The sequence below is a fragment of the Pleurodeles waltl genome, chromosome 7, assembly GCF_031143425.1.
Source record: "Pleurodeles waltl isolate 20211129_DDA chromosome 7, aPleWal1.hap1.20221129, whole genome shotgun sequence".
Classification (NCBI taxonomy): domain Eukaryota; kingdom Metazoa; phylum Chordata; class Amphibia; order Caudata; family Salamandridae; genus Pleurodeles; species Pleurodeles waltl.
The window spans coordinates 1,509,507,385-1,509,532,490 of NC_090446.1; positions in this window are offsets into that span (position 1 = coordinate 1,509,507,385).

The window sequence follows — 25,106 nt, forward strand, 5'->3', positions numbered from 1 at the left end:
CAAAAAACACCTCTGTTTTCTTTCAAAAATTTGTATGTGTCCACGTTGCGCTTTGGGGCGTTTCCTGTCACGGGCGCTAGGCCTACCCACACAAGTGAGGTATCATTTTTATCGGGAGACTTGGGGGAACGCTGGGTGGAAGGAAATTTGTGGCTCCTCTCAGATTCCAGAACTTTCTGTCACAGAAATGTGAGGAACATGTGTTTTTTTAGCAAAATTTTGAGGTTTGCAAAGGATTCTGGGTAACAGAACCTGGTCCGAGCCACACAAGTCACCCCATCTTGGATTCCCCTAGGTCTCTAGTTTTCAGAAATGCACAGGTTTGGTAGGTTTCCCTAGGTGCCGGCTGAGCTAGAGGCAAAAATCTACAGGTAGGCACTTTGCAAAAAACACCTCTGTTTTCTTTAAAAAATTTGGATGTGTCCACGTTGCGCTTTGGGGCGTTTCCTGTCGCGGGCGCTAGGCCTACCCACACAAGTGAGGTATCATTTTTATCGGGAGACTTGGAGGAACGCTGGGTGGAAGGAAATTTGTGGCTCCTCTCAGATTCCAGAACTTTCTGCCACAGAAATGTGAGGAAGATGTGTTTTTTTTTGCCAAATTTTGAGGTTTGCAAAGGATTCTGGGTAACAGAACCTGGTCCGAGCCACACAAGTCACCCCATCTTGGATTCCCCTAGGTCTCTAGTTTTCAGAAATGCACAGGTTTGGTAGGTTTCCCTAGGTTCCGGCTGAGCTAGAGGTCAAAATCTACAGGTAGGCACTTTGCAAAAAACACCTCTGTTTTCTTTCAAAAATTTGGATGTTTCCACGTTGCGCTTTGGGGCGTTTCCTGTCGCGGGCGCTAGGCCTACCCACACAAGTGAGGTATCATTTTTATCGGGAGACTTGGGGGAACGCTGGGTGGAAGGAAATTTGTGGCTCCTCTCAGATTCCAGAACTTTCTGCCACAGAAATGTGAGGAACATGTGTTTATTTTAGCCAAATTTTGAGGTTTGCAAAGGATTCTGGGTAACAGAACCTGGTCCGAGCCACACAAGTCACCCCATCTTGGATTCCCCTAGGTCTCTAGTTTTCAGAAATGCACAGGTTTGGTAGGTTTCCCTAGGTTCCGGCTCAGCTAGAGGTCAAAATCTACAGGTAGGCACCTTGCAAAAAACACCTCTGTTTTCTTTCAAAAATTTGTATGTGTCCACGTTGCGCTTTGGGGCGTTTCCTGTCACGGGCGCTAGGCCTACCCACACAAGTGAGGTATCATTTTTATCGGGAGACTTGGGGGAACGCTGGGTGGAAGGAAATTTGTGGCTCCTCTCAGATTCCAGAACTTTCTGTCACAGAAATGTGAGGAACATGTGTTTTCTTAGCAAAATTTTGAGGTTTGCAAAGGATTCTGGGTAACAGAACCTGGTCCGAGCCACACAAGTCACCCCATCTTGGATTCCCCTAGGTCTCTAGTTTTCAGAAATGCACAGGTTTGGTAGGTTTCCCTAGGTGCCGGCTGAGCTAGAGGCAAAAATCTACAGGTAGGCACTTTGCAAAAAACACCTCTGTTTTCTTTCAAAAATTTGGATGTGTCCACGTTGCGCTTTGGGGCGTTTCCTGTCGCGGGCGCTAGGCCTACCCACACAAGTGAGGTATCATTTTTATCGGGAGACTTGGAGGAACGCTGGGTGGAAGGAAATTTGTGGCTCCTCTCAGATTCCAGAACTTTCTGCCACAGAAATGTGAGGAAGATGTGTTTTTTTTTGCCAAATTTTGAGGTTTGCAAAGGATTCTGGGTAACAGAACCTGGTCCGAGCCACACAAGTCACCCCATCTTGGATTCCCCTAGGTCTCTAGTTTTCAGAAATGCACAGGTTTGGTAGGTTTCCCTAGGTTCCGGCTGAGCTAGAGGTCAAAATCTACAGGTAGGCACTTTGCAAAAAACACCTCTGTTTTCTTTAAAAAATTTGGATGTTTCCACGTTGCGCTTTGGGGCGTTTCCTGTCGCGGGCGCTAGGCCTACCCACACAAGTGAGGTATCATTTTTATCGGGAGACTTGGGGGAACGCTGGGTGGAAGGAAATTTGTGGCTCCTCTCAGATTCCAGAACTTTCTGTCAAGGAAATGTGAGGAACATGTGTTTTTTTAGCAAAATTTTGAGGTTTGCAAAGGATTCTGGGTAACAGAACCTGGTCCGAGCCACACAAGTCACCCCATCTTGGATTCCTCTAGGTCTTTAGTTTTCAGAAATGCACAGGTTTGGTAAGTTTCCCTAGGTGCCTGCTGAGCTAGAAGCCAAAATCTACAGGTAGGCACTTTGCAAAAAACACCTCTGTTTTCTTTCAAAAAATGGGATGTGTCCACGTTGCGTTTTGGGGTGTATCCTGTTGCGGCCGCTATGCCTACCCAGACAAGTGAGGTATCATTTATATCGGGAGACTTGGGGGAACGCTGGGTGGAAGGAAATTTGTGGCTCCTCTCAGATTCCAGAACTTTCTGCCACAGAAATGTGAGGAACATGTGTTTTTTTAGCCAAATTCTGAGGTTTGCAAAGGATTCTGGGTAACAGAACCTGGTCCGAGCCACACAAGTCACCCCATCTTGGATTCCCCTAGGTCTCTAGTTTTCAGAAATGCACAGGTTTGGTAGGTTTCCCTAGGTGCCGGCTGAGCTAGAGGCCAAAATCTACAGGTAGGCACTTTGCAAAAAACACCTCTGTTTTCTTTCAAACATTTGGATGTGTCCACGTTGCGCTTTGGGGCGTTTCCTGTCGCGGGCGCTAGGCCTACCCACACAAGTGAGGTATAATTTTTATCTGGAGACTTGGGGGAACGCTGGGTGGAAGGAAATTTGTGGCTCCTCTCAGATTCCAGAACTTTCTGCCACAGAAATGTGAGGAACATGTGTTTATTTTAGCCAAATTTTGAGGTTTGCAAAGGATTCTGGGTAACAGAACCTGGTCCGAGCCACACAAGTCACCCCATCTTGGATTCCCATAGGTCTCTAGTTTTCAGAAATGCACAGGTTTGGTAGGTTTCCCTAGGTTCCGGCTGAGCTAGAGGTCAAAATCTACAGGTAGGCACTTTGCAAAAAACACCTCTGTTTTCTTTCAAAAATTTGTATGTGTCCACGTTGCGCTTTGGGGCGTTTCCTGTCACGGGCGCAAGGCGTACCCACACAAGTGAGGTATCATTTTTATCGGGAGACTTGGGGGAACGCTGGGTGGAAGGAAATTTGTGGCTCCTCTCAGATTCCAGAACTTTCTGTCACAGAAATGTGAGGAACATGTGTTTTTTTAGCAAAATTTTGAGGTTTGCAAAGGATTCTGGGTAACAGAACCTGGTCCGAGCCACACAAGTCACCCCATCTTGGATTCCCCTAGGTCTCTAGTTTTCAGAAATGCACAGGTTTGGTAGGTTTCCCTAGGTGCGGGCTGAGCTAGAGGCAAAAATCTACAGGTAGGCACTTTGCAAAAAACACCTCTGTTTTCTTTCAAAAATTTGGATGTGTCCACGTTGCGCTTTGGGGCGTTTCCTGTCGCGGGCGCTAGGCCTACCCACACAAGTGAGGTATCATTGTTATCGGGAGACTTGGGGTAACGCTGGGTGGAAGGAAATTTGTGGCTCCTCTCAGATTCCAGAACTTTCTGTCAAGGAAATGTGAGGAACATGTGTTTTTTTAGCAACATTTTGAGGTTTGCAAAGGATTCTGGGTAACAGAACCTGGTCCGAGCCACACAAGTCACCCCATCTTGGATTCCCCTAGGTCTCTAGTTTTCAGAAATGCACAGGTTTGGTAAGTTTCCCTAGGTGCCGGCTGAGCTAGAAGCCAAAATCTACAGGTAGGCACTTTGCAAAAAACACCTCTGTTTTCTTAAAAAAATTTGGATGTGTCCACGTTGCGCTTTGGGGCGTTTCCTGTCGCGGGCGCTAGGCCTACCCACACAAGTGAGGTATCATTGTTATCGGGAGACTTGGGGGAACGCTGGGTGGAAGGAAATTTGTGGCTCCTCTCAGATTCCAGAACTTTCTGCCACAGAAATGTGAGGAACATGTGTTTTTTTAGCCAAATTTTGAGGTTTGCAAAGGATTCTGGGTAACAAAACCTGGTCCGAGCCACACAAGTCACCCCATCTTGGATTCCCCTAGGTCTCTAGTTTTCAGAAATGCACAGGTTTGGTAAGTTTCCCTAGGTGCCGGCTGAGCTAGAGGCCAAAATCTACAGGTAGGCACTTTGCAAAAAACATCTCTGTTTTCTTTCAAAAAATGGGATGTGTCCACGTTGCGTTTTGGGGCGTCTCCTGTTGCGGCCGCTAGGCCTACCCAGACAAGTGAGGTATCATTTTTATCGGGAGACTTGGGGGAACGCTGGGTGGAAGGAAATTTGTGGCTCCTCTCAGATTCCAGAACTTTCTGCCACAGAAATGTGAGGAACATGTGTTTTTTTAGCCAAATTCTGAGGTTTGCAAAGGATTCTGGGTAACAGAACCTGGTCCAAGCCACACAAGTCACCCCATCTTGTATTCCCCTAGGTCTCTAGTTTTCAGAAATGCACAGGTTTGGTAGGTTTCCCTAGGTGCCGGCTGAGCTAGAGGCCAAAATCTACAGGTAGGCACTTTGCAAAAAACACCTCTGTTTTCTTTCAAAAATTTGGATGTGTCCACGTTGCGGTTTGGGGCGTTTCCTGTCGCGGGCGCCAGGCCTACCCACACAAGTGAGGTATCATTTTTATCGGGAGACTTGGGGGAAGACTGGGTGGAAGGAAATTTGTGGCTCCTCTCAGATTCCAGAACTTTCTGCCACAGAAATGTGAGGAACATGTGTTTTTTTTAGCCAAATTTTGAGGTTTGCAAAGGATTCTGGGTAACAGAACCTGGTCCGAGCCACACAAGTCACCCCATCTTGGATTCCCCTAGGTCTCTAGTTTTCAGAAATGCACAGGTTTGGTAGGTTTCCCTAGGTTCCGGCTGAGCTAAAGGTCAAAATCTACAGGTAGGCACTTTGCAAAAAACACCTCTGTTTTCTTTCAAAAATGTGGATGTTTCCACGTTGTGCTTTGGGGCGTTTCCTGTCGCGGGCGCTAGGCCTACCCACACAAGTGAGGTATCATTTTTATCGGGAGACTTGGGGGAACGCTGGGTGGAAGGAAATTTGTGGCTCCTCTCAGATTCCAGAACTTTCTGTCAAGGAAATGTGAGGAACATGTGTTTTTTTAGCAAAATTTTGAGGTTTGCAAAGGATTCTGGGTAACAGAACCTGGTCCGAGCCACACAAGTCACCCCATCTTGGATTCCCCTAGGTCTCTAGTTTTCAGAAATGCACAGGTTTGGTAAGTTTCCCTACGTGCCGGCTGAGCTAGAAGCCAAAATCTACAGGTAGGCACTTTGCAAAAAACACCTCTGTTTTCTTTCAAAAAATGGGATGTGTCCACGTTGCGTTTTGGGGTCTCTCCTGTTGCGGCCGCTAGGCCTACCCAGACAAGTGAGGTATCATTTTTATCGGGAGACTTGGGGGAACGCTGGATGGAAGGAAATTTGTGGCTCCTCTCAGATTCCAGAACTTTCTGCCACAGAAATGTGAGGAACATGTGTTTTTTTAGCCAAATTCTGAGGTTTGCAAAGGATTCTGGGTAACAGAACCTGGTCCGAGCCACACAAGTCACCCCATCTTGGATTCCCCTAGGTCTCTAGTTTTCAGAAATGCACAGGTTTGGTAGGTTTCCTTAGGTGCCGGCTGAGCTAGAGGCCAAAATCTACAGGTAGGCACTTTGCAAAAAACACCTCTGTTTTCTTTCAAACATTTGGATGTGTCCACGTTGCGCTTTGGGGCGTTTCCTGTCGCGGGCGCTAGGCCTACCCACACAAGTGAGGTATAATTTTTATCGGGAGACTTGGGGGAACGCTGGGTGGAAGGAAATTTGTGGCTCCTCTCAGATTCCAGAACTTTCTGCCACAGAAATGTGAGGAACATGTGTTTATTTTAGCCAAATTTTGAGGTTTGCAAAGGATTCTGGGTAACAGAACCTGGTCCGAGCCACACAAGTCACCCCATCTTGGATTCCCCTAGGTCTCTAGTTTTCAGAAATGTACAGGTTTGGTAGGTTTCCCTAGGTTCCGGCTGAGCTAGAGGTCAAAATCTACAGGTAGGCACCTTGCAAAAAACACCTCTGTTTTCTTTCAAAAATTTGTATGTGTCCACGTTGCGCTTTGGGGCGTTTCCTGTCACGGGCGCTAGGCCTACCCACACAAGTGAGGTATCATTTTTATCGGGAGACTTGGAGGAACGCTGGGTGGAAGGAAATTTGTGGCTCCTCTCAGATTCCAGAACTTTCTGCCACAGAAATGTGAGGAAGATGTGTTTTGTTTTGCCAAATTTTGAGGTTTGCAAAGGATTCTGGGTAACAGAACCTGGTCCGAGCCACACAAGTCACCCCATCTTGGATTCCCCTAGGTCTCTAGTTTTCAGAAATGCACAGGTTTGGTATGTTTCCCTAGGTGCCGGCTGAGCTAGAGGCCAAAATCTACAGGTAGGCACTTTGCAAAAAACACCTCTGTTTTCTTTCAAAAATTTGGATGTGTCCACGTTGCGCTTTGGGGCGTTTCCTGTCGCGGGCGCTAGGCCTACCCACACAAGTGAGGTATCATTTTTATCGGGAGACTTGGGGGAACGCTGGGTGGAAGGAAATTTGTGGCTCCTCTCAGATTCCAGAACTTTCTGCCACAGAAATGTGAGGAACATGTGTTTTTTTTAGCCAAATTTTGAGGTTTGCAAAGGATTCTGGGTAACAGAACCTGGTCCGAGCCACAAAAGTCACCCCATCTTGGATTCCCCTAGGTCTCTAGTTTTCAGAAATGCACAGGTTTGGTAGGTTTCCCTAGGTGCCGGCTGAGCTAGAGGTCAAAATCTACAGGTAGGCACTTTGCAAAAAACACCTCTGTTTTCTTTCAAAAATTTGGATGTTTCCACGTTGCGCTTTGGGGCGTTTCCTGTCGCGGGCGCTAGGCCTACCCACACAAGTGAGGTATCATTTTTATCGGGAGACTTGGGGGAACGCTGGGTGGAAGGAAATTTGTGGCTCCTCTCAGATTCCAGAACTTTCTGTCACAGAAATGTGAGGAACATGTGTTTTTTTAGCAAAATTTTGAGGTTTGCAAAGGATTCTGGGTAACAGAACCTGGTCCGAGCCACACAAGTCACCCCATCTTGGATTCCCCTAGGTCTCTAGTTTTCAGAAATGCACAGGTTTGGTAAGTTTCCCTAGGTGCCGGCTGAGCTAGAAGCCAAAATCTACAGGTAGGCACTTTGCAAAAAACACCTCTGTTTTCTTTCAAAAAATGGGATGTGTCCACGTTGCGTTTTGGGGCGATGCCTGTTGCGGCCGCTAGGCCTACCCAGACAAGTGAGGTATCATTTTTATCGGGAGACTTGGGGGAACGCTGGGTGGAAGGAAATTTGTGGCTCCTCTCAGATTCCAGAACTTTCTGCCACAGAAATGTGAGGAACATGTGTTTTTTTAGCCAAATTCTGAGTTTTGCAAAGGATTCTGGGTAACAGAACCTGGTCCGAGCCACACAAGTCACCCCATCTTGGATTCCCCTGGGTCTCTAGTTTTCAGAAATGCACAGGTTTGGTAGGTTTCCCTAGGTGCCGGCTGAGCTAGAGGCCAAAATCTACAGGTAGGCACTTTGCAAAAAACACCTCTGTTTTCTTTCAAACATTTGGATGTGTCCACGTTGCGCTTTGGGGCGTTTCCTGTCGCGGGCGCTAGGCCTACCCACACAAGTGAGGCATCATTTTTATCAGGAGACTTGGGGGAACGCTGGGTGGAAGGAAATTTGTGGCTCCTCTCAGATTCCAGAACTTTCTGTCACAGAAATGTGAGGAATATGTGTTTTTTTAGCAATATTTTGAGGTTTGCAAAGGATTCTGGGTAACAGAACCTGGTCCGAGCCACACAAGTCACCCCATCTTGGATTTCCCTAGGTCTCTAGTTTTCAGAAATGCACAGGTTTGGTAGGTTTCCCTAGGTTCCGGCTGTGCTAGAGGTCAAAATCTACAGGTAGGCACTTTGCAAAAAACACCTCTGTTTTCTTTAAAAAATGTGGATGTTTCCACGTTGCGCTTTGGGGCGTTTCCTGTCGCGGGCGCTAGGCCTATCCACACAAGTGAGGTATCATTTTTATCGGGAGGCTTGGGGGAACGCTGGGTGGAAGGAAATTTGTGGCTCCTCTCAGATTCCAGAACTTTCTGTCACAGAAATGTGAGGAACATGTGTTTTTTTAGCCAAATTTTGAGGTTTGCAAAGGATTCTGGGTAATAGAACCTGGTCCGAGCCACACAAGTCACCCTATCTTGGATTCCCCTAGGTCTCTAGTTTTCAGAAATGCACAGGTTTGGTAGGTTTCCCTAGGTGCCTCCTGAGCTAGAGGCCAAAATGTACAGGTAAGCACTTTGCAAAAAACACCTCTGTTTTCTTTCAAAAATTTGGATGTGTCCACGTTGCGCTTTGGGGCGTTTCCTGTCGCGGGCGCTAGGCCTACCCACACAAGTGAGGTATCATTGTTATCGGGAGACTTGGGGGAACACTGGGTGGAAGGAAATTTGTGGCTCCTCTCAGATTCCAGAACTTTCTGCCACAGAAATGTGAGGAACATGTGTTTTTTTAGCCAAATTTTGAGGTTTGCAAAGGATTCTGGGTAACAGAACCTGGTCCGAGCCACACAAGTAACCCCATCTTGGATTCCCCTAGGTCTCTAGTTTTCAGAAATGCACAGGTTTGGTAAGTTTCCCTAGGTGCCGGCTGAGCTAGAGGCCAAAATCTACAGGTAGGCACTTTGCAAAAAACATCTCTGTTTTCTTTCAAAAAATGGGATGTGTCCACGTTGCGTTTTGGGGCGTTTCCTGTTGCGGCCGCTAGGCCTACCCAGACAAGTGAGGTATCATTTTTATCGGGAGACTTGGGGGAACGCTGGGTGGAAGGAAATTTGTGGCTCCTCTCAGATTCCAGAACTTTCTGCCACAGAAATGTGAGGAACATGTGTTTTTTTAGCCAAATTCTGAGGTTTGCAAAGGATTCTGGGTAACAGAACCTGGTCCGAGCCACACAAGTCACCCCATCTTGTATTCCCATAGGTCTCCAGTTTTCAGAAATGCACAGGTTTGGTAGGTTTCCCTAGGTGCCGGCTGAGCTAGAGGCCAAAATCTACAGGTAGGCACTTTGCAAAAAACACCTCTGTTTTCTTTCAAAAATTTGGATGTGTCCACGTTGCGGTTTGGGGCGTTTCCTGTTGCGGGCGCTAGGCCTACCCACACAAGTGAGGTATCATTTTTATCGGGAGACTTGGGGGAACGCTGGGTGGAAGGAAATTTGTGGCTCCTCTCAGATTCCAGAACTTTCTGCCACAGAAATGTGAGGAACATGTGTTTTTTTTAGCCAAATTTTGAGGTTTCCAAAGGATTCTGGGTAACAGAACCTGGTCCGAGCCACACAAGTCACCCCATCTTGGATTCCCCTAGGTCTCTAGTTTTCAGAAATGCACAGGTTTGGTAGGTTTCCCTAGGTTCCGGCTGAGCTAGAGGTCAAAATCTACAGGTAGGCACTTTGCAAAAAGCACCTCTGTTTTCTTTCAAAAATTTGGATGTTTCCACGTTGCGCTGTGGGGCGTTTCCTGTCGCGGGCGCTAGGCCTACCCACACAAGTGAGGTATCATTTTTATCGGGAGACTTGGGGGAACGCTGGGTGGAAGGAAATTTGTGGCTCCTCTCAGATTCCAGAACTTTCTGTCAAGGAAATGTGAGGAACATGTGTTTTTTTAGCAACATTTTGAGGTTTGCAAAGGATTCTGGGTAACAGAACCGGGTCCGAGCCACGCAAGTCACCCCATCTTGGATTCCTCTAGGTCTTTAGTTTTCAGAAATGCACAGGTTTGGTAAGGTTCCCTAGGTGCCGGCTGAGCTAGAAGCCAAAATCTACAGGTAGGCACTTTGCAAAAAACACCTCTGTTTTCTTTCAAAAAATGGGATGTGTCCACGTTGCGCTTTGGGGCGTTTCCTGTCGCGGGCGCTAGGCCTACCCACACAAGTGAGGTATCATTGTTATCGGGAAACTTGGGGGAACGCTGGGTGGAAGGAAATTTGTGGCTCCTCTCAGATTCCAGAACTTTCTTCCACAGAAATGTGAGGAACATGTGTTTTTTTAGCCAAATTTTGAGGTTTGCAAAGGATTCTGGGTAACAGAACCTGGTCCGAGCCACACAAGTCACCCCATCTTGGATTCCCCTAGGTCTCTAGTTTTCAGAAATGCACAGGTTTGGTAGGTTTCCCTAGGTTCCGGCTGAGCTAGAGGTCAAAATCTACAGGTAGGCACTTTGCAAAAAACACCTCTGTTTTCTTTCAAAAATTTGGATGTTTCCACGTTGCGCTTTGGGGCGTTTCCTGTCGCGGGCGCTAGGCCTACCCACACAAGTGAGGTATCATTTTTATCGGGAGACTTGGGGGAACGCTGGGTGGAAGGAAATTTGTGGCTCCTCTCAGATTCCAGAACTTTCTGTCAAGGAAATGTGAGGAACATGTGTTTTTTTAGCAAAATTTTGATGTTTGCAAAGGATTCTGGGTAACAGAACCTGGTCCGAGCCACACAAGTCACCCCATCTTGGATTCCCCTAGGTCTCTAATTTTCAGAAATGCACAGGATTGGTAAGTTTTCCTAGGTGCCGGCTGAGCTAGAATCCAAAATCTACAGGTAGGCACTTTGCAAAAAACACCTCTGTTTTCTTTCAAAAATGTGGATGTGTCCACGTTGCGCTTTGGGGCGTTTCCTGTCACGGGCGCTAGGCCTACCCACACAAGTGAGGTATCATTGTTATCGGGAGACTTGGGGGAACGCTGGGTGGAAGATAATTTGTGGCTCCTCTCAGATTCCAGAACTTTCTGCCACAGAAATGTGAGGAACATGTGTTTTTTTAGCCAAATTTTGAGGTTTGCAAAGGATTCTGGGTAACAGAACCTGGTCCGAGCCACACAAGTCACCCCATCTTGGATTCCCCTAGGTCTCTAGTTTTCAGAAATGCACAGGTTTGGTAAGTTTCCCTAGGTGCCGGCTGAGCTAGAGGTCAAAATCTACAGGTAGGCACTTTGCAAAAAACACCTCTGTTTTCTTTCAAAAAATGGGATATGTCCACGTTGCGTTTTGGGGCGTCTTCTGTTGCGGCCGCTAGGCCTACCCAGACAAGTGAGGTATCATTTTCATCGGGAGACTTGGGGAAACGCTGGGTGGAAGGAAATTTGTGGCTCCTCTCAGATTCCAGAACTTTCTGCCACAGAAATGTGAGGAACATGTGTTTTTTTAGCCAAATTCTGAAGTTTGCAAAGGATTCTGGGTAACAGAACCTGGTCCGAGCCACACAAGTCACCCCATCTTGTATTCCCCTAGGTCTCTAGTTTTCAGAAATGCACAGGTTTGGTAGGTTTCCCTAGGTGCCGGCTGAGCTAGAGGCCAAAATCTACAGGTAGGCACTTTGCAAAAAACACCTCTGTTTTCTTTCAAACATTTGGATGTGTCCACGTTGCGGTTTGGGGCGTTTCCTGTCGCGGGCGCTAGGCCTACCCACACATGTGAGGTATCATTTTTATCGGGAGACTTGGGGGAACGCTGGGTGGAAGGAAATTTGTGGCTCCTCTCAGATTCCAGAACTTTCTGCCACAGAAATGTGAGGAACATGTGTTTTTTTTAGCCAAATTTTGAGGTTAGCAAAGGATTCTGGGTAACAGAACCTGGTCCGAGCCACACAAGTCACCCCATCTTGGATTCCCCTAGGTCTCTAGTTTTCAGAAATGCACCGGTTTGGTAGGTTTCCCTAGGTGCCGGCTGAGCTAGAGGTCAAAATCTACAGGTAGGCACTTTGCAAAAAACACCTCTGTTTTCTTTCAAAAATTTGGATGTTTCCACGTTGCGCTTTGGGGCGTTTCCTGTCGCGGGCGCTAGGCCTACCCACACAAGTGAGGTATCATTTTTATCGGGAGACTTGGGGGAACGCTGGGTGGAAGGAAATTTGTGGCTCCTCTCAGATTCCAGAACTTTCTGTCAAGGAAATGTGAGGAACATGTGTTTTTTTAGCAAAATTTTGAGGTTTGCAAAGGATTCTGGGTAACAGAACCTGGTCCGAGCCACACAAGTCACCCCATCTTGGATTCCCCTAGGTCTCTAGTTTTCAGAAATGCACAGGTTTGGTAAGTTTCCCTAGGTGCCGGCTGAGCTAGAAGCCAAAATCTACAGGTTGGCACTTTGCAAAAAACACCTCTGTTTTCTTTCAAAAAATGGGATGTGTCCACGTTGCGTTTTGGGGTGTCTCCTGTTGCGGCCGCTAGGCCTACCCAGACAAGTGAGGTATCATTTTTATCGGGAGACTTGGGGGAACGCTGGGTGGAAGGAAATTTGTGGCTCCTCTCAGATTCCAGAACTTTCTGCCACAGAAATGTGAGGAACATGTGTTTTTTTAGCCAAATTCTGAGGTTTGCAAAGGATTCTGGGTAACAGAACCTGGTCCGAGCCACACAAGTCACCCCATCTTGGATTCCCCTAGGTCTCTAGTTTTCAGAAATGCACAGGTTTGGTAGGTTTCCCTAGGTTCCGGCTGAGCTAGAGGTCAAAATCTACAGGTAGGCACTTTGCAAAAAACACCTCTGTTTTCTTTAAAATTTTTTGATGTTTCCACGTTGCGCTTTGGGGCGTTTCCTGTCGCGGGCGCTAGGCCTACCCACACAAGTGAGGTATCATTTTTATCGGGAGACTTGGGGGAACGCTGGATGGAAGGAAATTTGTGGCTCCTCTCAGATTCCAGAACTTTCTGTCAAGGAAATGTGAGGAACATGTGTTTTTTTAGCAAAATTTTGAGGTTTGCAAAGGATTCTGGGTAACAGAACCTGGTCCGAGCCACACAAGTCACCCAATCTTGGATTCCCCTAGGTCTCTAGTTTTCAGAAATGCACAGGTTTGGTAAGTTTCCCTAGGTGCCGGCTGAGCTAGAAGCCAAAATCTACAGGTAGGCACTTTGCAAAAAACACCTCTGTTTTCTTTCAAAAAATGGGATGTGTCCACGTTGCGTTTTGAGGTGTGACCTGTTGCGGCCGCTAGGCCTACCCAGACAAGTGAGGTATCATTTTTATCGGGAGACTTGGGGGAACGCTGGGTGGAAGGAAATTTGTGGCTCCTCTCAGATTCCAGAACTTTCTGCCACAGAAATGTGAGGAACATGTGTTTTTTTAGCCAAATTCTGAGGTTTGCAAAGGATTCTGGGTAACAGAACCTGGTCCGAGCCACACAAGTCACCCCATCTTGGATTCCCCCAGGTCTCTAGTTTTCAGAAATGCACAGGTTTGGTAAGTTTCCCTAGGTGCCGGCTGAGCTAGAAGCCAAAATCTACAGGTAGGCACTTTGCAAAAAACACCTCTGTTTTCTTTCAAAAAATGGGATGTGTCCACGTTGCGTTTTGGGGCGATGCCTGTTGCGGCCGCTAGGCCTACCCAGACAAGTGAGGTATCATTTTTATCGGGAGACTTGGGGGAACGCTGGGTGGAAGGAAATTTGTGGCTCCTCTCAGATTCCAGAACTTTCTGTCACAGAAATGTGAGGAACATGTGTTTTTTTAGCAAAATTTTGAGGTTTGCAAAGGATTCTGGGTAACAGAACCTGGTCCGGGCCACACAAGTCACCCCATCTTGGATTCTCCTAGGTCTCTAGTTTTCAGAAATGCACAGGTTTGGTAGGTTTCCCTAGGTGCCGGCTGAGCTAGAGGCAAAAATCTACAGGTAGGCACTTTGCAAAAAACACCTCTGTTTTCTTTCAAAAATTTGGATGTGTCCACGTTGCGCTTTGGGGCGTTTCCTGTCGCGGGCGCTAGGCCTACCCACACAAGTGAGGTATCATTTTTATCGGGAGGTTTGGAGGAACGCTGGGTGGAAGGAAATTTGTGGCTCCTCTCAGATTCCAGAACTTTCTGCCACAGAAATGTGAGGAACATGTGTTTTTTTTTGCCAAATTTTGAGGTTTGCAAAGGATTCTGGGTAACAGAACCTGGTCCGAGCCACACAAGTCACCCCATCTTGGATTCCCCTAGGTCTCTAGTTTTCAGAAATGCACAGGTTTGGTAGGTTTCCCTATGTGCCGGCTGAGCTAGAGGCCAAAATCTACAGGTAGGCACTTTGCAAAAAACACCTCTGTTTTCTTTCAAAAATTTGGATGTGTCCACGTTGCGCTTTGGGGCGTTTCCTGTCGCGGGCGCTAGGCCTACCCACACAAGTGAGGTATCATTTTTATCGGGAGACTTGGGGGAACGCTGGGTGGAAGGAAATTTGTGGCTCCTCTCAGATTCCAGAACTTTCTGCCACAGAAATGTGAGGAACATGTGTTTTTTTTAGCCAAATTTTGAGGTTTGCAAAGGATTCTGGGTAACAGAACCTGGTCCGAGCCACACAAGTCACCCCATCTTGGATTCCCCTAGGTCTCTAGTTTTCAGAAATGCACAGGTTTGGTAGGTTTCCCTAGGTGCCGGCTGAGCTAGAGGTCAAAATCTACAGGTAGGCACTTTGCAAAAAACACCTCTGTTTTCTTTCAAAAATGTGGATGTTTCCACGTTGCGCTTTGGGGCGTTTCCTGTCGCGGGCGCTAGGCCTACCCACACAAGTGAGGTATCATTTTTATCGGGAGACTTGGGGGACCGCTGGGTGGAAGGAAATTTGTGGCTCCTCTCAGATTCCAGAACTTTCTGTCACAGAAATGTGAGGAACATGTGTTTTTTTAGCAAAATTTTGAGGTTTGCAAAGGATTCTGGGTAACAGAACCTGGTCCGAGCCACACAAGTCACCCCATCTTGGATTCCCCTAGGTCTCTAGTTTTTAGAAATGCACAGGTTTGGTAGGTTTCCCTAGGTTCCGGCTGAGCTAGAGGTCAAAATCTACAGGTAGGCACTTTGCAAAAAACTCCTCTGTTTTCTTTCAAAAATTTGGATGTGTCCACATTGCGCTTTGGGGCGTTTCCTGTCGCGGGCGCTAGGCCTACCCACACAAGTGAGGTATCATTTTTATCGGGAGACTTGGGGGAACGCTGGGTGGAAGGAAATTTGTGGCTCCTCTCAGATTCCAGAACTTTCTGTCACAGAAATGTGAGGAACATGTGTTTTTTTAGCCAAATTTTGAGGTTTGCAAAGGATTCTGGGTAACAGAACCTGGTCCGAGCCACACAAGTCACCCCATCTTGGATTCCCCTAGGTCTCTAGTTTTCAGAAATGCACAGGTTTGGTAAGTTTCCCTAGGTGCCGGCTGAGCTAGAAGCCAAAATCTACAGGTAGGCACTTTGCAAAAAACACCTCTGTTTTCTTTCAAAAAATGGGATGTGTCCACGTTGCGTATTGGGGCAATGCCTGTTGCGGCCGCTAGGCCTACCCAGACAAGTGAGGTATCATTTTTATCGGGAGACTTGGGGGAACGCTGGGTGGAAGGAAATTTGTGGCTCCTCTCAGATTCCAGAACTTTCTGTCACAGAAATGTGAGGAACATGTGTTTTTTTAGCAAAATTTTGAGGTTTGCAAAGGATTCTGGGTAACAGAACCTGGTCCGGGCCACACAAGTCACCCCATCTTGGATTCCCCTAGGTCTCTAGTTTTCAGAAATGCACAGGTTTGGTAGGTTTCCCTAGGTGCCGGCTGAGCTAGAGGCAAAAATCTACAGGTAGGCACTTTGCAAAAAACACCTCTGTTTTCTTTCAAAAATTTGGATGTGTCCACGTTGCGCTTTGGGGCGTTTCCTGTCGCGGGCGCTAGGCCTACCCACACAAGTGAGGTATCATTTTTATCGGGAGACTTGGAGGAACGCTGGGTGGAAGGAAATTTGTGGCTCCTCTCAGATTCCAGAACTTTCTGCCACAGAAATGTGAGGAACATGTGTTTTTTTTAGCCAAATTTTGAGGTTTGCAAAGGATTCTGGGTAACAGAACCTGGTCCGAGCCACACAAGTCACCCCATCTTGGATTCCCCTAGGTCTCTAGTTTTCAGAAATGCACAGGTTTGGTAGGTTTCCCTAGGTGCCGGCTGAGCTAGAGGTCAAAATCTACAGGTAGGCACTTTGCAAAAAACACCTCTGTTTTCTTTCAAAAATTTGGATGTTTCCACGTTGCGCTTTGGGGCGTTTCCTGTCGCGGGCGCTAGGCCTACCCACACAAGTGAGGTATCATTTTTATCGGGAGACTTGGGGGAACGCTGGGTGGAAGGAAATTTGTGGCTCCTCTCAGATTCCAGAACTTTCTGTCACAGAAATGTGAGGAACATGTGTTTTTTTAGCAAAATTTTGAGGTTTGCAAAGGATTCTGGGTAACAGAACCTGGTCCGAGCCACACAAGTCACCCCATCTTGGATTCCCCTAGGTCTCTAGTTTTCAGAAATGCACAGGTTTGATAAGTTTCCCTAGGTGCCGGCTGAGCTAGAAGCCAAAATCTACAGGTAGGCACTTTGCAAAAAACACCTCTGTTTTCTTTCAAAAAATGGGATGTGTCCACGTTGCGTTTTGGGGCGTCTCTTGTTGCGGCCGCTAGGCCTACCCAGACAAGTGAGGTATCATTTTTATCTGGAGACTTGGGGGAACGCTGGGTGGAAGGAAATTTGTGGCTCCTCTCAGATTCCAGAACTTTCTGCCACAGAAATGTGAGGAACATGTGTTTTTTTAGCCAAATTCTGAGGTTTGCAAAGGATTCTGGGTAACAGAACCTGGTCCGAGCCACACAAGTCACCCCATCTTGGATTCCCCTAGGTCTCTAGTTTTCAGAAATGCACAGGTTTGGTAGGTTTCCCTAGGTGCCGCCTGGGCTAGAGGCCAAAATCTACAGGTAGGCACTTTGCAAAAAACACCTCTGTTTTCTTTCAAACATTTGGATGTGTCCACGTTGCGCTTTGGGGCGTTTCCTGTCGCGGGCGCTAGGCCTACCCACACAAGTGAGGTATAATTTTTATCGGGAGACTTGGGGGAACGCTGGGTGGAAGGAAATTCGTGGCTCCTCTCAGATTCCAGAACTTTCTGCCACAGAAATGTGAGGAACATGTGTTTATTTTAGCCAAATTTTGAGGTTTGCAAAAGATTCTGGGTAACAGAACCTGGTCCGAGCCACACAAGTCACCCCATCTTGGATTCCCCTAGGTCTCTAGTTTTCAGAAATGCACAGGTTTGGTAGGTTTCCCTAGGTGCCGGCTGAGCTAGAGGCCAAAATCTACAGGTAGGCACTTTGCAAAAAACACCTCTGTTTTCTTTCAAAAATTTGGATGTGTCCACGTTGCGCTTTGGGGCGTTTCCTGTCGCGGGCGCTAGTCCTACCCACACAAGTGAGGTATCATTTTTATCGGGAGACTTGGAGGAACGCTGGGTGGAAGGAAATTTGTGGCTCCTCTCAGATTCCAGAACTTTCTGCCACAGAAATGTGAGGAACATGTGTTTTTTTAGCCAAATTCTGAGTTTTGCAAAGGATTCTGGGTAACAGAACCTGGTCCGAGCCACACAAGTCACTCCATCTTGGATTCCCCTAGGTCTCTAGTTTTCAGAAATGCACAGGTTTGGTAGGTTTCCCTAGGTGCCGGCTGAGCTAGAGGCCAAAATCTACAGGTAGGCACTTTGCAAAAAACACCTCTGTTTTCTTTCAAAAAATGGGATGTGTCCACGTTGCGTTTTGGGGCGTTGCCTGTTGCGGCCGCTAGGCCTACCCAGACAACTGAGGTATCATTTTTATCGGGAGACTTGGGGGAACGCTGGGTGGAAGGAAATTTGTGGCTCCTCTCAGATTCCAGAACTTTCTGCCACAGAAATGTGAGGAACATGTGTTTTTTTAGCCAAATTCTGAGTTTTGCAAAGGATTCTGGGTAACAGAACCTGGTCCGAGCCACACAAGTCACTCCATCTTGGATTCCCCTAGGTCTCTAGTTTTCAGAAATGCACAGGTTTGGTAGGTTTCCCTAGGTGCCGGCTGAGCTAGAGGCCAAAATCTACAGGTAGGCACTTTGCAAAAAACACCTCTGTTTTCTTTCAAACATTTGGATGTGTCCACGTTGCGCTTTGGGGCGTTTCCTGTCGCGGGCGCTAGGCCTACCCACACAAGTGAGTTATAATTTTTATCGGGAGACTTGGGGGAACGCTGGGTGGAAGGAAATTTGTGGCTCCTCTCAGATTCCAGAACTTTCTGCCACAGAAATGTGAGGAACATGTGTTTATTTTAGCCAAATTTTGAGGTTTGCAAAGGATTCTGGGTAACAGAACCTGGTCCGAGCCACCCAAGTCACCCCATCTTGGATTCCCCTAGGTCTCTAGTTTTCAGAAATGCACAGGTTTGGTAGGTTTCCCTAGGTTCCGGCTGAGCTAGAGGTCAAAATCTACAGGTAGGCACCTTGCAAAAAACACCTCTGTTTTCTTTCAAAAATTTGTATGTGTCCACGTTGCGCTTTGGGGCGTTTCCTGTCACGGGCGCTAGGCCTACCCACACAAGTGAGGTATCATTTTTATCGGGAGACTTGGGGGAACGCTGGGTGGAAGGAAATTTGTGGCTCCTCTCAGATTCCAGAACTTTCTGTCACAGAAATGTGAGGAACATGTGTTTTTTTAGCAAAATTTTGAGGTTTGCAAAGGATTCTGGGTAACAGAACCTGGTCCGAGCCACACAAGTCACCCCATCTTGGATTCCCCTAGGTCTCTAGTTTTCAGAAATGCACAGGTTTGGTAGGTTTCCCTAGGTGCCGGCTGAGCTAGAGGCAAAAATCTACAGGTAGGCACTTTGCAAAAAACACCTCTGTTTTCTTTCAAAAATTTGGATGTGTCCACGTTGCGCTTTGGGGCGTTTCCTGTCGCGGGCGCTAGGCCTACCCACACAAGTGAGGTATCATTTTTATCGGGAGACTTGGAGGAACGCTGGGTGGAAGGAAATTTGTGGCTCCTCTCAGATTCCAGAACTTTCTGCCACAGAAATGTGAGGAACATGTGTGTTTTTTAGCCAAATTCTGAGGTTTGCAAAGGATTCTGGGTAACAGAACCTGGTCCGAGCCACACAAGTCACCCCATCTTGGATTCCCCTAGGTCTCTAGTTTTCAGAAATGCACAGGTTTGGTAGGTTTCCCTAGGTGCCGCCTGGGCTAGAGGCCAAAATCTACAGGTAGGCACTTTGCAAAAAACACCTCTGTTTTCTTTCAAACATTTGGATGTGTCCACGTTGCGCTTTGGGGCGTTTCCTGTCGCGGGCGCTAGGCCTACCCACACAAGTGAGGTATAATTTTTATCGGGAGACTTGGGGGAACGCTGGGTGGAAGGAAATTCGTGGCTCCTCTCAGATTCCAGAACTTTCTGCCACAGAAATGTGAGGAACATGTGTTTATTTTAGCCAAATTTTGAGGTTTGCAAAAGATTCTGGGTAACAGAACCTGGTCCGAGCCACACAAGTCACCCCATCTTGGATTCCCCTAGGTCTCTAGTTTTCAGAAATGCACAGGTTTGGTAGGTTTCCCTAGGTGCCGGCTGAGCTAGAGGCCAAAATCTACAGGTAGGCACTTTGCAAAAAACACCTCTGTTTTCTTTCAAAAATTTGGATGTGTCCACGTTGCGCTTTGGGGCGTTTCCTGTCGCGGGCGCTAGTCCTACCCACACAAGTGAGGTATCATTTTTATCGGGAGACTTGGAGGAACGCTGGGTGGAAGGAAATTTGTGGCTCCTCTCAGATTCCAGAACTTTCTGCCACAGAAATGTGAGGAACATGTGTTTTTTTAGCCAAATTTTGAGGTTTGCAAAGGATTCTGGGTAACAGAACCTGGTCCGAGCCACAGAAGTCACCCCATCTTGGATTCCCCTAGGTCTCTAGTTTTCAGAAATGCACAGGTTTGGTAAGTTTCCCTAGGTGCCGGCTGAGCAAGAAGCCAAAATCTACAGGTAGGCACTTTGCAAAAAACACCTCTGTTTTCTTTCAAAAAATGGGATGTGTCCACGTTGCGTTTTGGGGCGTTGCCTGTTGCGGCCGCTAGGCCTACCCAGACAACTGAGGTATCATTTTTATCGGGAGACTTGGGGGAACGCTGGGTGGAAGGAAATTTGTGGCTCCTCTCAGATTCCAGAACTTTCTGCCACAGAAATGTGAGGAACATGTGTTTTTTTAGCCAAATTCTGAGTTTTGCAAAGGATTCTGGGTAACAGAACCTGGTCCGAGCCACACAAGTCACTCCATCTTGGATTCCCCTAGGTCTCTAGTTTTCAGAAATGCACAGGTTTGGTAGGTTTCCCTAGGTGCCGGCTGAGCTAGAGGCCAAAATCTACAGGTAGGCACTTTGCAAAAAACACCTCTGTTTTCTTTCAAACATTTGGATGTGTCCACGTTGCGCTTTGGGGCGTTTCCTGTCGCGGGCGCTAGGCCTACCCACACAAGTGAGTTATAATTTTTATCGGGAGACTTGGGGGAACGCTGGGTGGAAGGAAATTTGTGGCTCCTCTCAGATTCCAGAACTTTCTGCCACAGAAATGTGAGGAACATGTGTTTATTTTAGCCAAATTTTGAGGTTTGCAAAGGATTCTGGGTAACAGAACCTGGTCCGAGCCACCCAAGTCACCCCATCTTGGATTCCCCTAGGTCTCTAGTTTTCAGAAATGCACAGGTTTGGTAGGTTTCCCTAGGTTCCGGCTGAGCTAGAGGTCAAAATCTACAGGTAGGCACCTTGCAAAAAACACCTCTGTTTTCTTTCAAAAATTTGTATGTGTCCACGTTGCGCTTTGGGGCGTTTCCTGTCACGGGCGCTAGGCCTACCCACACAAGTGAGGTATCATTTTTATCGGGAGACTTGGGGGAACGCTGGGTGGAAGGAAATTTGTGGCTCCTCTCAGATTCCAGAACTTTCTGTCACAGAAATGTGAGGAACATGTGTTTTTTTAGCAAAATTTTGAGGTTTGCAAAGGATTCTGGGTAACAGAACCTGGTCCGAGCCACACAAGTCACCCCATCTTGGATTCCCCTAGGTCTCTAGTTTTCAGAAATGCACAGGTTTGGTAGGTTTCCCTAGGTGCCGGCTGAGCTAGAGGCAAAAATCTACAGGTAGGCACTTTGCAAAAAACACCTCTGTTTTCTTTCAAAAATTTGGATGTGTCCACGTTGCGCTTTGGGGCGTTTCCTGTCGCGGGCGCTAGGCCTACCCACACAAGTGAGGTATCATTTTTATCGGGAGACTTGGAGGAACGCTGGGTGGAAGGAAATTTGTGGCTCCTCTCAGATTCCAGAACTTTCTGCCACAGAAATGTGAGGAACATGTGTTTTTTTTGCCAAATTTTGAGGTTTGCAAAGGATTCTGGGTAACAGAACCTGGTCCGAGCCACACAAGTCACCCCATCTTGGATTCCCCTAGGTCTCTAGTTTTCAGAAATGCACAGGTTTGGTAGGTTTCCCTATGTGCCGGCTGAGCTAGAGGCCAAAATCTACAGGTAGGCACTTTGCAAAAAACACCTCTGTTTTCTTTCAAAAATTTGGATGTGTCCACATTGCGCTTTGGGGCGTTTCCTGTCGCGGGCGCTAGGCCTACCCACACAAGTGAGGTATCATTTTTATCGGGAGACTTGGGGGAACGCTGGGTGGAAGGAAATTTGTGGCTCCTCTCAGATTCCAGAACTTTCTGCCACAGAAATGTGAGGAACATGTTTTTTTTAGCCAAATTTTGAGGTTTGCAAAGGATTCCGGGTAACAGAACCTGGTCCGAGCCACACAAGTCACCCCATCTTGGATTCCCCTAGGTCTCTAGTTTACAGAAATGCACAGGTTTGGTAGGTTTCCCTAGGTGCCGGCTGAGCTAGAGGTCAAAATCTACAGGTAGGCACTTTGCAAAAAACACCTCTGTTTTCTTTCAAAAATTTGAATGTTTCCACGTTGCGCTTTGGGGCGTTTCCTGTCGCGGGCGCTAGGCCTACCCACACAAGTGAGGTATCATTTTTATCGGGAGACTTGGGGGAACGCTGGGTGGAGGGAAATTTGTGGCTCCTCTCAGATTCCAGAACTTTCTGTCACAGAAATGTGAGGAACATGTGTTTTTTTAGCAAAATTTTGAGGTTTGCAAAGGATTCTGGGTAACAGAACCTGGTCCGAGCAACACAAGTCACCCCATCTTGGATTCCCCTAGGTCTCTAGTTTTCAGAAATGCACAGGTTTGTTTCCCTAGGTGCCGGCTGAGCTAGAAGCCAAAATCTACAGGTAGGCACTTTGCAAAAAACACCTCTGTTTTCTTTCAAAAATTTGGATGTGTCCACGTTGCGCTTTGGGGCGTTTCCTGTCGCGGGCGCTAGTCCTACCCACACAAGTGAGGTATCATTTTTATCGGGAGACTTGGAGGAACGCTGGGTGGAAGGAAATTTGTGGCTCCTCTCAGATTCCAGAACTTTCTGCCACAGAAATGTGAGGAACATGTGTTTTTTTAGCCAAATTTTGAGGTTTGCAAAGGATTCTGGGTAACAGAACCTGGTCCGAGCCACAGAAGTCACCCCATCTTGGATTCCCCTAGGTCTCTAGTTTTCAGAAATGCACAGGTTTGGTAAGTTTCCCTAGGTGCCGGCTGAGCAAGAAGCCAAAATCTACAGGTAGGCACTTTGCAAAAACCACCTCTGTTTTCTTTCAAAAAATGGGATGTGTCCACGTTGCGTTTTGGGGCGTTGCCTGTTGCGGCCGCTAGGCCTACCCAGACAAGTGAGGTATCATTTTTATCGGGAGACTTGGGGGAACGCTGGGTGGAAGGAAATTTGTGGCTCCTCTCAGATTCCAGAACTTTCTGCCACAGAAATGTGAGGAACATGTGTTTTTTTAGCCAAATTCTGAGTTTTGCAAAGGATTCTGGGTAACAGAACCTGGTCCGAGCCACACAAGTCACTCCATCTTGGATTCCCCTAGGTCTCTAGTTTTCAGAAATGCACAGGTTTGGTAGGTTTCCCTAGGTGCCGGCTGAGCTAGAGGCCAAAATCTACAGGTAGGCACTTTGCAAAAAACACCTCTGTTTTCTTTCAAACATTTGGATGTGTCCACGTTGCGCTTTGGGGCGTTTCCTGTCGCGGGCGCTAGGCCTACCCACACAAGTGAGTTATAATTTTTATCGGGAGACTTGGGGGAACGCTGGGTGGAAGGAAATTTGTGGCTCCTCTCAGATTCCAGAACTTTCTGCCACAGAAATGTGAGGAACATGTGTTTATTTTAGCCAAATTTTGAGGTTTGCAAAGGATTCTGGGTAACAGAACCTGGTCCGAGCCACACAAGTCACCCCATCTTGGATTCCCCTAGGTCTCTAGTTTTCAGAAATGCACAGGTTTGGTAGGTTTCCCTAGGTTCCGGCTGAGCTAGAGGTCAAAATCTACAGGTAGGCACCTTGCAAAAAACACCTCTGTTTTCTTTCAAAAATTTGTATGTGTCCACGTTGCGCTTTGGGGCGTTTCCTGTCACGGGCGCTAGGCCTACCCACACAAGTGAGGTATCATTTTTATCGGGAGACTTGGGGGAACGCTGGGTGGAAGGAAATTTGTGGCTCCTCTCAGATTCCAGAACTTTCTGTCACAGAAATGTGAGGAACATGTGTTTTTTTAGCAAAATTTTGAGGTTTGCAAAGGATTCTGGGTAACAGAACCTGGTCCGAGCCACACAAGTCACCCCATCTTGGATTCCCCTAGGTCTCTAGTTTTCAGAAATGCACAGGTGTGGTAGGTTTCCCTAGGTGCCGGCTGAGCTAGAGGCAAAAATCTACAGGTAGGCACTTTGCAAAAAACACCTCTGTTTTCTTTCAAAAATTTGGATGTGTCCACGTTGCGCTTTGGGGCGTTTCCTGTCGCGGGCGCTAGGCCTACCCACACAAGTGAGGTATCATTTTTATCGGGAGACTTGGAGGAACGCTGGGTGGAAGGAAATTTGTGGCTCCCCTCAGATTCCAGAACTTTCTGCCACAGAAATGTGAGGAACATGTGTTTTTTTTTGCCAAATTTTGAGGTTTGCAAAGGATTCTGGGTAACAGAACCTGGTCCGAGCCACACAAGTCACCCCATCTTGGATTCCCCTAGGTCTCTAGTTTTCAGAAATGCACAGGTTTGGTAGGTTTCCCTATGTGCCGGCTGAGCTAGAGGCCAAAATCTACAGGTAGGCACTTTGCAAAAAACACCTCTGTTTTCTTTCAAAAATATGGATGTGTCCACATTGCGCTTTGGGGCGTTTCCTGTCGCGGGCGCTAGGCCTACCCACACAAGTGAGGTATCATTTTTATCGGGAGACTTGGGGGAACGCTGGGTGGAAGGAAATTTGTGGCTCCTCTCAGATTCCAGAACTTTCTGCCACAGAAATGTGAGGAACATGTGTTTTTTTTAGCCAAATTTTGAGGTTTGCAAAGGATTCTGGGTAACAGAACCTGGTCCGAGCCACACAAGTCACCCCATCTTGGATTCCCCTAGGTCTCTAGTTTACAGAAATGCGCATGTTTGGTAGGTTTCCCTAGGTGCCGGCTGAGCTAGAGGTCAAAATCTACAGGTAGGCACTTTGCAAAAAACACCTCTGTTTTCTTTCAAAAATTTGAATGTTTCCACGTTGCGCTTTGGGGCGTTTCCTGTCGCGGGCGCTAGGCCTACCCACACAAGTGAGGTATCATTTTTATCGGGAGACTTGGGGGAACGCTGGGTGGAGGGAAATTTGTGGCTCCTCTCAGATTCCAGAACTTTCTGTCACAGAAATGTGAGGAACATGTGTTTTTTTAGCAAAATTTTGAGGTTTGCAAAGGATTCTGGGTAACAGAACCTGGTCCGAGCAACACAAGTCACCCCATCTTGGATTCCCCTAGGTCTCTAGTTTTCAGAAATGCACAGGTTTGTTTCCCTTGGTGCCGGCTGAGCTAGAAGCCAAAATCTACAGGTAGGCACTTTGCAAAAAACACCTCTGTTTTCTTTAAAAAAATGGGATGTGTCCACGTTGCGTTTTGGGGCGTGTCCTGTTGCGGCCGCTAGGCCTACCCAGACAAGTGAGGTATCATTTTTATCAGGAGACTTGGGGGAACGCTGGGTGGAAGGAAATTTGTGGCTCCTCTCAGATTCCAGAACTTTCTGCCACAGAAATGTGAGGAACATG